Here is a 13,167-nt window from a genome sequence, read left to right as displayed (position 1 = left end):
CATGAAGGATCAGACAAACTTTGCAATCCCGTAAGAACAGGATCGTGTTTCTCCACCTTGCTCATCAAGTTCAATTATCTCATTATTTAAAATACAGTGAAGAAACCAGAGGAAGCAGAATAGACTATAAGCATTACAAAGCACCTGCTCTTTTCCAATGGGAGAGTATTCTATAGCAGTCACAACTAACGATCCATTTAATAAAAGTTTGTTTACTAAAGTACACCATATAGCAGCGCTGTGCTAGGTGTAACATCACCACAATCCATTCTGGAGGGTGGGGTGGGAAGACATGGTGTTAAAGGTCTTTGACTAAGAGTACCACCTGGTGATGAGAAAATTAAATAAGCAATTTAATGAGTATGGAAGGCTTATAGGGTTAGGGAGGGGAATCTTTAGAACCAGTAGTTCCCAAAGAATCACAATATTCTATAATATTAATGAAATTTTCAAAAAGTTGGAACACTGTTCTAGGCAGAAGAAACAGCATGTTCAAAGGCTAGGAGACGAGAGAACTGACTAGGATACTAAAAGAACATTCTGATCGTAGGGTAGAAAATGGACTTAAACTGGAGGCAGGGAAACAATCTGGTATATAGACAAAGTTATGAAAAAATATTTATAACTTACATGACAAAAAAATCACTATGCTTAATATAGGGAGAGTACTTACAAATCAATAGAAAAATGGGCAGACACAGAAGAAATACAATTGGCCAATAAATGTCTGAAAAGATATTCAAACTCACTAAAAATAACTCCAGTTTTTAAAATGAGAATAGAGAATGAGAAGAAATTTCTTGCAAAATTATAAAAAATTGATATCATGTAATGAGGTAAGATTGTGAGGAAACATACACAGTATGTTTCCCCTCATACAGAGTAAAATGTGATATAACATATTTTGAAGCTACTTTAGCAATATCCATCAAAATTTAAAATATGCAAATCTTATGAATAATCTGCACTAACAGACACTGCTCCTGTCAAGGAGCTTAGCTTAATGAGGAAAAAAGACATTATTCAAACAGAAATGGTGTGGAAACTGCTCTATAATCTAGTGTGGGAGACTTTCTGATGAACTGATTACTTAAACTGAGATAAAAAGCATGACTACTAGTCAGCCCAGGCCTCGCGAACCTGAGTGCTTTGCTGAGCCCCTAAAGAGGGAATGTGTACTGGCGGCTGTGGGAAGAGGCAGCAGCAGCTTTTAACCCACTGGAGATCACTTTCCTGGTGGGGAGAGGGAGTTCATAGAGCCCCTGAGGCGCCAAAAAGTGGCCCCAGCTCTGTCAAGCAAGGAAGCCCCACCCACCAAGCACACTCCACACAAGCGCCTGAACACATCCCAGGCTGGGGCAAGCACCCATAATACTCCCACAGCCTCCAACAGACAGGGTGGGACCAGAAACTGCTCCTGCTTCCTCTTAGTGGTAACAGGTGGAATCTGTGTCCTAAGAATACCACAATTGCCCAGACAGAGGATTAGCTCATCAAGCATCATGAGAAACCACGGTAACAATTCAGACCAAGAAGAAAATGACAATTCTCCAGAAACCAACCCTGAAGATACAGAAATTTATAACCTAAATGACAGAGAATTCAAAATAGCCATCATAAGGAAACTCAATGACTTACAAGAAAACACAGAAAGACAACTCAAGGAGTTCAGCAATCAAATGAATCTCTTCACCAAAGAGATTGAAAATTTAAAAAAAAAATCAAGCAGAAATTCTGGATACGAAAAACAATTAATGAAATAAAAAATAATCTAGAAGCATTAAGAAATAGAATGGGTCTTATGGAGGAAAGAATCAGTCTTCTAGAGGATAAAAATGTAGAAATTGTACAGGTGGAGGAAGAGACAGAAGTAAGACTTTAAAAAAATGAAGGAATTCTTTGAGAAATATCTGACTCAATTAGGGAAAGCAACATAAGAATTACAGGTATTCTAGAGGGAGAAGAGAAGGAGAAAGGAGCAGAAATCTTGTTCAAAGAAATAATTGCTGAGAACTGCCTAAGCCTGGGGATGGTTAAGGATTTACAAATGAATGAAGTTAATACAATGCTAAAAGACCTTCTTCATGGCATATAATAGTAAAAATGGCAAAAGTGAATGATAAAGAAAAAATATTAGGAGCAGCAAGGCAGAAGAAAATAACCTATAAAGGAACCCTACCAAGCTTTCAGCAGATTTCTTGGCAGAAACCCTACAGGCTAGGAGAGAATGGAATGATATAGTCAAAATACTAAAAGACAAAAACTTTCAGCCAAGAATACTCCAGCGAAACTTTCATTCAGATATGATGGGGATATAAAAGCTGTCCCAGACAAACAAAAGCTGATGGAGTTCATCACCACTAGACCTCCCCTACAAGAAATAATTAAAGATGCCCTCACACTGGCAACAAAAAGGCAAAGGTCTACTAAGCTCTGAGCAAGGAGATAAATAGATAGACAGGATCAGACACCTGCAGCTCTCTACCAGAATAGGAAGGCAAAGACTCAATTGTAACTTAAAGGAGAAGGGGAAAGAAAGCATCAAAAGTAATGATAAACACTTCAACTTAGCCACAAACTCACAAAATTAAAAACAGAATAATTTGTAACAGCAATTAGAAGGGGAAAGGAAAGAGAAGGAACCTGCTTAGGTTAATGGAAATAAGAGGCTATGAGAAAATGGTCTATCTCATCTCCAATATCTTTCATACAATCCTCATGGTAACCATTAAACAAAAAAATCAGAGCAGAGCCACAATTCACAAAAAGAAAGAAAACTGGGAAATCCCCCTCAGAAAACCACCAAAATGAAATGGGAGTGAGAAATAAAAGAAAGAGAAACAATGGAAACATAAAAAACAGAAAACAAGAGATAAAGTGGCAGTATTAAGCCCTCATATATCAATAATCACTCTAAATGTAAATAGACTGAATTCTCCAATCAAAAGACACAGAGTAGCTGGATGGGTTAAAAAACAAGATCCAACAAAATGCTGTCTCCAGGAAAGGCATCTCAGCTCCAAAGACAAACAAAGGCTTAGAGTGAAGGCTTAGAGTGAAGACAATACTCCAAACTAATGGTCAACAAAAGAAAGCAAGTGTTGCCATACTTTTATCAGACAAAGCAGACTTCAAGTTAAAAAATATAATGAGAGACAAAGAGGGGCAATGTATAATAATAAAAGGGACACTCCACCAAGAGGATATAACACATATTAATATATATGCACCTAACACAGGGGCACCAAAGTATATAAAGCAATTATTAACAGACCTAAAGAGAGAAATTAACAGCAACACAATAATAGTAGGGGACCTCAACACCCCACTCACATGTAAGGACAGATCATCCAGACAACAAGTCAACAAGGAAATAGTAGATTTAAATGAAACATTGATCAAATGGACTTAATAGATATATAGTGAACATTCCACCAAAACAGCAGAATATACATTCTTCTCAAGTCACGTGGACCATTCTCAAAGACAGACCATATGTTGGGAAATAAGACAAGCCTCAACAAATTCAAGAAGATTGAAATCATCCCAATCATCTTTTCTGACCACAATGCTATGAAGACACACATAAAAAAAGAAAAAAATGGGGAAACTCAGAAGTATGTGGACACTAAACAACATGCCATTGAACAACCATTGGATAATTGAAGAAATCAAGGGGGAAATTAAAAAATACCTAGAGGCAAATGAAATGAAAAAACAGCATACTAACTCTTATGGGATGCAACAAAAGTGGGCAAAAGAGGGAAATTCATAGCAATACAGGCCCATCTCAAGCAAGAAAAATCTCAAATAAGTAATCTTAACATGCACCATGTAACAGAGCTAGAAAAAGAACAGACAAAGCCCAAAGTCAGCAGAAGGAGGGAAATAATAAAAATCAGAGCAGAAATAAATGAAATAAAGACTAAAAAAACAGTAAAAAGGACGAATGAAACTAAGAGCTGGTTCTTTGAGAAGATAAAGAAAATTGACAAGCTTTTAGCCAGACTTAACAAGAAAAGAGAGAAGGCTCAAATAAACAAAATTAGAAATGAAAGAGGAGAAATTAGAACACATACTGCAGAAATACAAAGGATTGTAAGAAAATACTATGAAAAACTATATGCCCACAAATTCAATAACCTAGAAGAAATGGATGAATGCCTAGACTCATACAAGCTTCCAAAACTGAATCAAGAAGAAATAGAGAATCTGAACAGACCAATCAGAAGCACAGAGACTGAAAAAGTAATCAGAAACTTCCCAGAAAACAAAAGTCCAGGACCAGATGGATTCTCTGGAGAATTCTACCAAACATTCAAAGGAGATTCAGTAACTATACTTCTCAAACTATTCCGAAAAATTGAAGAAGATGGAAGGCTTCCTAACACATTGTATGAGGCCAACATTACCCTGATACCAAAACCAGATAAGGACAACACAAAGAAGGAAAACTACAGGCCAATAACACTGATGAACTTAGATGCAAAAATCCTCAACAAAATATTGGCAAACAGAATACAGCAATACATTAAAAGCATCATACAGCACAATCAAGTGGGATTTATTCCAGGGACGCAGGGATGGTTCATATTCGCAAATCAATCAATGTGATACACCACACTAACCAATTGAGGAATAAGAATCACATGATCATCTCAACAGATGCAGAGAAAGCATTTGACAAGATCCAACATCCATTTATGATAAAAATAGGTATAGAAGGCAAGTACCTCAACATAATAAAGGCCATATATGACAAACTCTCAGCTAACATCATACTTAATAGTAAAAAACTGAAAGCCATCCCTCTGAGAACTGGAATGAGACAAGGGTGCCCACTCTCACCACTTCTATTCAACCTAGTACTGGAGGTATTGGTCAGAGCAATTAGGCAAGAAAAAGAAATAAGTGGAATCCAAACTGGAAAGGAAGAAGTGAAACTTTCACTACTTGCAGACAACATGATTATACATATAGAAAACCCTAAAGAATGCACCACGAAAGTAGCAGAAATAATCAACAACTACAGCAAAGTTTCAGTGTACAAAACCAATTTAAAAAAATCAGTTGCATTCCTATACACTAACAATGAACTAGCAGAAAGAGCAATCAAGAATACAATCCCATTTACAACTGCAACCAAAAGAATAAAATATCTAGGAATAAACTTAACCAAAGAGATGAAAGACCTGTACACTGAAAACTAAAGACGTTATTGAAAGAAACTGAAGAAGATATAAAGAAATGGAAAGATATTCCATGTTCACGGGTCGGAAGAATAAATATAGTTAAAATGTTCATACTACCCAAAGCAATCTACAGATTCAATGCAATCCCAATGACACTCTTCACAGAAATAGAACAAAGAATCCAAAAATTTAGGGGCTGGCCCCGTGGCCGAGTGGTTAAGTTCGCGCGCTCCGCTGCAGGCGGCCCAGTGTTTCGTTGGTTCGAATCCTGGGCGCGGACATGGCACTGCTCACCAAACCACGCTGAGGCAGCGTCCCACATACCACAACTAGAAGGACGCACAACAAAGAATATACAACTATGTACCAGGGGGCTTTGGGGAGAAAAAGGAAGAAAATAAAATAAAATCTTTAAAAAAAAAAAAAAAAAAAAGAATCCAAAAATTTATATGGAACAACAAAAGACCCAAATAGCTAAAGCAATCCTGAGAAAAAAGAACAAAGCTGAAGGCATCACAATCCGTGACTTCAAAACATACTACAAAGCTATAGGAATCAAAACAGCACAGTACTGGTACAAAAACACACACACAAATCAATGGATCAGATTTGAAAGCCCAGAAATAAAACCACACATCTATGGACAGTTAAGCTTTCACAAAGGAGCCAAGAACATACAATGGAGAAAGGAAAGTCTCTTCAATAAATGGTGGTGAGAAAACTGGACAGCCACATGCAAAAGAATGAAAGTAGACCATTATCTTGCACCATACACAAAAATCACCTCAAAATGGATTGAACATTTGAATGTAAGATATGAAACCATAAAACTCCTAGAAGAAAGTGACGTCAGCATCACGGCAGAGTGAGCTCTCTCAGAAATCTCTCCCCTCCAATATACAACAAAAAAAAATCCATCCATAATCCAACAGAGGACATCCAAACACAACAGACAAAACGGTGGAGAGACCCATGCAGCCCTACAACAGAGGGTGGAGAGACTGAAGCCCCCCTGGGAGCAGGTGGAGTGGGGTAAGAGAAATCTTCTCTCCCTCCTCTCGAAGACTGCAATCTGGGAATACGGGAGGCCTCCAATAGGGAAGTAATGGGGGAGGGGACATTCATTGACAGGAACATCAAGGACTCCTAAGGGCCCTTGCAGCCTAGAGGGAAGCCCTCTACCGGGGTGAAAGCTTTTGTGGCGGGTGACCTTATCAAGCCAACACCCCAGGAGAGCAGAGGGAGAAAACACCGAGAGCACACAGGAGAAAGTGCCCCTCCCCCCACCCGCTCAGCATGGCTCCAGGCCCTAGAATTTCGGCTGGAAGACCAAAAGATCTTTTTGAATACCATGTCTTCTCAGACAAAGGAAACAAAAGAAAAATTAAACAAGTGGGAGTTCATCAGACTAAGGAGCTTCTGCAAGGCAAAAGAAACTAGGATCAAAACCAAAAGACAACCCACCAATTGGGAGAAAATTTCTGCAAATCATTTATCTGATAAGGCGTTAATCTCCATAATATATAAGGAACTCACACAACTGAACAACAAAAAAACAAACAGCCCAATCAAAAAATGGACAGAGGATATGAACAGACAGTTTCCCAAAGAAGATATACAGATGGCTAATAAACATACGAAAAGATGTTCAACATCACTAATCATCAGGGAAATGCAAATCAAAACTACACAAGGATACCACCTTATACCTGTTAAAATGGCTATAATCACTAAGACTAAAATAATAAATGTTGGAGAGGGTGTGGAGAGAAGGGAACCCTCATACACTGCTGGTGGGAATGCAAACTGGTGCAGCCACTATGGAAAACAAGTGTGGAGATTCCTCAAAAAACTAAAAATAGAACTACCTTATGAGCCAGCTATCCCACTACCGGGTATCTACCCAAACAACTTGAAATCAACCATCCAAAGTAACATATGTACCCCTATAGTCATTGCAGCAGTATTCACAATAGCCAAGACGTGGAAACTATCTGAGTACCCATCAACCGATGATTGGCTAAAGAAGATGTGTTATATATATACAATGGAATACTACTCAGCCAGAAAAAAAGACAAATTCATCCCATTTGCAACAACATGGAAAGACCTGGAGGGAATTATGCTTAGTGAAATAAGCCAGACTGAGAAAGACAAACATCAGATGATTTCACTCGTATGTGGAATATAAACAAGCACGTGGATAAAGAAAACAGTTCAGTGGCTACCAGGGGAAGGGGGTGAAGAGAAGCACCTATGTGGTGACAGACAATAAATAATGTACAACTGAAATTTCACAATGATGTAAACTATTATGAACTCAATTTAAAAAAACAACAAACAAAAAGGAGGACGATAACAATACACCAAATGCCCACTATGTTTGGTTATAGACTTGTTGAGTTTGAAATGCCTTTTTACCATCCAGGATGATATCAAACGTGTTGGTGAATATATGAGAGGAGGTCAGGAGAGAAGTCCAGGCCACATGTATAAATTTGAGAGTAATTTGCATACAGAACATACTAAAGCTTGCCCAGAGTCCTCCTGTCCAGAACCAAGGACCAGGAATCCATTCTATTACTACCATCTAGAGATTACTTTTTAGTTTCTTAATTGCAGATGGTTTCCTTTTGGGCATCTCTTTCCAAAGCTTGTGGTTTGTACATCATAAAACATATGACTGATTCAAAGAAAATGTCATGCAGTGTGGTCAGGGTAATAGCTGTTCACTACATGTGAAATTTCTCAGTCTATAAGTAAATGCATTTCGATGCCGTAGCATCCATTGTCTAGGATCAAGATAAAGGCATTTCAGGGATACTTAAGATTTCTCTTCTCTGAAAATTAACAACATTTATAAAACAATGTCATAACGCATTAAATCATATACAAATTCCCCCCTACATACAAAAAAAAAAACAAGAAGAAATATAGGCAGTACCCTCTTTGACACTGGTCTTGGCAATAACTTTTCTTTAGAATGGCACCTAAGCTAACAACTGTTGCTAATCTTCTTTTTTTATTTTGCTTTTACTCCCCAAATCCCCCAGTACATAGCTGTATATTTTAGGTGTGGGTCCTTCTAGTTGTGGTATGTGGGATATTACCTCAACTTGGCCTGATGAGTGGTGCTCTGTCTACGCCCAGGATCCAAATTGGCGAAACCCTGGGCTGCCAAAGCGGAACGTGTGAACTTAACCACTTGGCCATGGAGCCAGCCCCAGAAATATGTTTTTGAATACCATGTCTACTCGGGCAAGGGAAACAAAAGAAAAAGTTAACAAATGGAACTACATCAGACTAAAAAGCTTCTGCAAAGAATAGGAAACCATGAACAAAACGAAAAGACAACCCACCAACTGAGAGAAAATATTTGCAAATCAGTTATCAGACAAGGGGTTGATCTCCAAAATATATAAAGAACTCATACAACTCAACAACAAAACAAAGAAACAACCCAATCAAAAAATGGGGAGAGGATATGAACAGACATTTTTCCAAGGAAGACACACAGATGGCCAACAGACACGTGAAAAGATGTTCAACATCACTAATTATCAGAGAAATGCAAATCAAAACTACAATACGATATCACCTTACACCAGTCAGAATGGCTATAATTACCAAGACAAAAAACAACAAATGTTGGAGAGGATGTGGAGAAAAGGGAATGCTTATACACTGCTGGTAGGAATGCAAACTGGTGCAGCCACTATGGAAAACAGTATGGAAATTTCTTAAAAAATTAAAAATAGAAATACCATACGATCCAGCTATCCCACTACTGGGTATTTATCCAAAGAACTTGAAATCAATGATCCAAAGAGACTTATGCACCCCTATGTTCACTGCAGCATTATTCACAATAGCCAAGATGTGGAAGCAACCCAAGTGTCCTTCTACAGATGAATGGATAAAGAAGATGTGGTATATATACAATGGAATACTACTCAGCCAGAAAAAAGACAAGATTGTCCCATTTGCAACAACATGGATGGACCTTGAGGGTATGATGTTAAGTGACATAAGCCAGAGAAAGACAAATACTGCATGATTTCACTCGTATGTGGAAGATAACAAATAGATAAACAGAATAGATTAGTGGTTACCAGAGGGGAAGGAGGTTGGGGGGTGGGCAAAAGGGACAAAGGGGCACATATGTATGGTGATGGATAAAAATTAGACCTCTAGGGATGAGCACGATGAAGTGTATTCAGGAACTGATAAACAATAATGTACACCTGAAATTACACAATGTTATAAACCATTATAATCCCAATAAAATTAGCTAACAAAAAATCCTCTACCTTGGGGGCTGGCCCCGTGGCCGAGTGGTTAAGTTCGTGCGCTCCGCTGCAAGCGGCCCAGTGTTTCGTTGGTTCGAATCCTGGGCGCGGACATGGCACTGCTCATCAGACCACGCTGAGGCAGCGTCCCACATGCCACAACTAGAAGAACCCACAACGAAGAACACACAACTATGTACCGGGGGGGCTTTGGGGAGAAAAAGAAAAAAAAAAAAAAAAATCTTAAAAAAAAAAAAAAATCCTCTACCTTGAAAAACGACAAAAGGTAGAGGTGACTTAGGCCATCTAGGAAATACTTTTCGAATGGTTTGACACGGCTTTTAAGTTTTATTAATGTTTCAAAGAAAAGTAATAGACACACAGATGTATATATTCACTTCAGAGAGAAACATCATAAAAACACTAAACTGGTTTTTATAAAACTGCATTTGGGAGATTTTACGGAGAGCTGAAAAAAATAATTAATAATTACCAAAGAAAAAGGGTGATTGAACTTTGTGATCTGCTAAAAGATGTATTCAAAACCAGCGCATTTTAAAAGTTTTCTCTCAAACTAAATTATTCATATTCTTGTTCCACGCTTTATTTCTATAACACATTCTGCACATACCTCCACCAGACTGATCACCCTAAACCACATAAAGCACCGCGTTTCTTCCCTGCTTGCAAGGTGTCCGTGATTCCTCCCTGTTTGAAAATACAGTCTGGACTTTTCAGTCTGGCATTCAAGGCCCTGCTATCTGGCTACAACCTAACTTTCAAACCCTACAAGCTTTACCTTTCCCACACAAAGCTTATGCTCAATTAATTTGGTTTTAAAACCTCTCTAATACCTGATCAGGATGCTGTCAGCTATGAAAATTCTACCCATCCTTCAAGGCTCAGGTCATATTTCATTTTCTCCTCTGATCACTATTCAGAAGTGAAAATTCTCTATACTAGAGCATTTCCCTTGTATCAGTCACATCACATTTACCATAAACTATAAGAGACTGTACAATTTTCCACTCTAGACAGTTAATATCCTAATGGCCAGTTCTGAATTGCACTTAACATAGCAGGAAGACAGTAAGTATTTATTAAATGATGAAAAAATTTTCTCCTCACATTTAGAAATTTTCAGATATTCAGAAAAACAGAAAGGATCTCAAATTCCCTTGAAATAAATGAAGAAAGAAATTCCTAACTGAGAAATCGTGCGTTTTGGGGAGGAGGGGAAGGCTGGAGTCCTGCTGTCTGTGAGGACCTGCTATTCTCAAAACATCCATTAAGAAAAGAGTAATTTCTTATTTACATGGGAAATTTTCTCTTATCTAAAATTTTTTAATTCCGTATACCTTAAACCTATGAATATTATACTAAAATAGCAAAGAAAGCACCAATGCCAGTCCTTAATTTTCCACATCCTATTCCTGAGTAGACGACTCCTACCTAACAACAACAAAACTTGTCTTTATTCAGACAGTGAAGATTCCTCCTAGCAAAATCCAGATCTCTAATAAAAAACCAGACTTACTTTCGCTGAAGGAATACTGAATGAATGGTGAAATCCGTATTCCTCAAATCTGAAACAACTGAATTTAACACCAACTTTTGAGGGAACAGTATCAAATTTAAATTACCTTCTATTAATTATTTTATTGTATGAAATATAAATTTTTAAAATATTTTTTCAAAATAATTCAAAATTTCAAATATAAATATAAAAAATTTTCTTTTGAAAAATGTAATAATATCCACCATATGCCTGAGGAAATGTAATAGAATACTATTTACAGGAGATTTACTCCTACATTTTGAATCAATGTTTTCTGCTGCAGTTCTTACATTTTACAGGGACTATAAGCTGCAAAGTCAAGATAAAATTTTTCAGTCATAGTGTACATTCTTTTGTTCATTTATCCATGCACTTAAAAATGGTTGCCAAGAGTCTAAGAGTCTGGATGACCAGGGAAGGTGCCACAGGTTGAATTATGCGCCCCTAAAAATTCTTATGTTCAAGTCCTGACCACCTAGTACCCGAGAATGTGATCTTATTTGGAAATAGGATTGCTGCAGATATAACTGGTTAAATTAAGATGAGGTCATACTGGTGTGCAGGGGACGTCTAATCTAACATGACTGGCGCCCTCATAAAAAGGGGACATTTGCACACGGACAGGTACACAGGGAAAATACCATGTGCATATGAAGGCGGAGACCTACAAGCCAAAGAAGACCAAAGGTTGCCGGCAAACCACCAGAAGTTAGGAGAGAGGCACAGTTCAGACTCTCCCTACAGCCCTCTGAGGGAACCAACGCTACTGACACCTTGGCTTTGGACTTTTAGCTTCCAGAACTGTGAGACAATAAATTTCTGTTGTTTAAACCACCGATTTTGCGGTACTTTATTATGACAGCCCCAGGAAACTAGACAGAAGGCTTTCCTGAAGAATTTTCACTTATGTTGAGACCTGAAAATGAAGTAGGAATTAGCTGAAGAGAGTGGAGAAAAGAGCATTCCAAGAGTTTGGGAATAGCACACTCAAAGACAGAAAAGAGAGGCGATGAATGTAATGGTAAGGGTAGGGGTCGGCAAGCAGATCACATCTGGCCCACCACCTGTTCTTGTTTGGAACACAACCACGCTCATTCATTTACCTATTGTCTACAGCTGCCTTCATGCTACAGTGACACAGTTGCAACAGAGACCATGTAGCACACAAAGCCTAAAATATTTATTATCTGGCTCTTTACAGAAAGTTTGCCAATCCCTGTTAAAGCATGAACTAAAGTCAGACTGCTGGGTCTACCACTCACTAGCTGTGTAAACATAGGAAACTTACTTAACCTCTCTGTGCCTCGTTTTCTTCATTAATATAACGGCTATAAAAAAATCTCCCTCATAAGGTTGTTGTGAGAATTAAATGCATTAATATATGTAAAGTGCTCAGAAAGTCATAGGCAAACAAGTAAGGCTACATACTTGTTTGCTATTATCATCACCATTATTACGTTTGAGGAACCAAAGTCAAGACTGGGAAATTTAAGTCTATATAAGTGTTTGCTATTTCATTATCACTAGCAAGTTTGAGGAACCAAAATTGACCAATGTGAGGAAGACAGAGGCTTGAGATAAGGCTGGGGAGCTACACATGGGCCAAATTATTTTCTGACAGGCCACATTAAAATATTTTGGAGTTATTCTAACATAAATGAAACACCTTCAACATGAGGCTTTAAGTTGGAGAGTAACATTATCAGAATAGCATATTTCCCCAGAAAAGCAAAATGTGAGGGACTACACTAATCTCCTTTTAAATCAATAACCAAACTATTATTTAACAGCAAAATTTTATAATTTGTTGTATATTTTTATATATATTATTGAAATTTTTACTTTTAACAACTTTGTGAAGTTAGTTCAAGTCATCTGCCTTTTACAAGTGAATAAAATGAACTGCCTTACTAAGATTACAGATGGGAAACAAAACTTATTGATACAAACTCTAATGCAAACTGTTATCTAAATGGGTTTCCAGACTTGGTGGGATCACTTTTGGTTAAACTTTCAGGAAGAAGTGTCCTCTGATTGCTATTTTCACTTCCACTCTGTCAGGGTAATCATATAACTTATCATTTAATCTGAGAGACTTTTGAGAGTAAAAGAGGCACTATTAAAAGTT

At 37.7% G+C, this 13,167-nt stretch overlaps 1 protein-coding gene across 2 annotated transcripts in view; it reads right to left on the bottom strand.

Annotated features, from left to right (window-relative positions):
• Window positions 1–13,167, bottom strand: part of LMBRD2 (LMBR1 domain containing 2) — a 50,977-nt gene that overhangs the window by 24,346 nt on the left and 13,464 nt on the right. The window lies entirely within an intron of this gene.

Source organism: Equus caballus, chromosome 21, assembly GCF_041296265.1.
Source record: "Equus caballus isolate H_3958 breed thoroughbred chromosome 21, TB-T2T, whole genome shotgun sequence".
In the NCBI taxonomy this organism is placed as follows: domain Eukaryota; kingdom Metazoa; phylum Chordata; class Mammalia; order Perissodactyla; family Equidae; genus Equus; species Equus caballus.
Note: the sequence above shows the minus strand (reverse complement) of the source record. Positions and strands in the feature narration are given on the sequence as shown.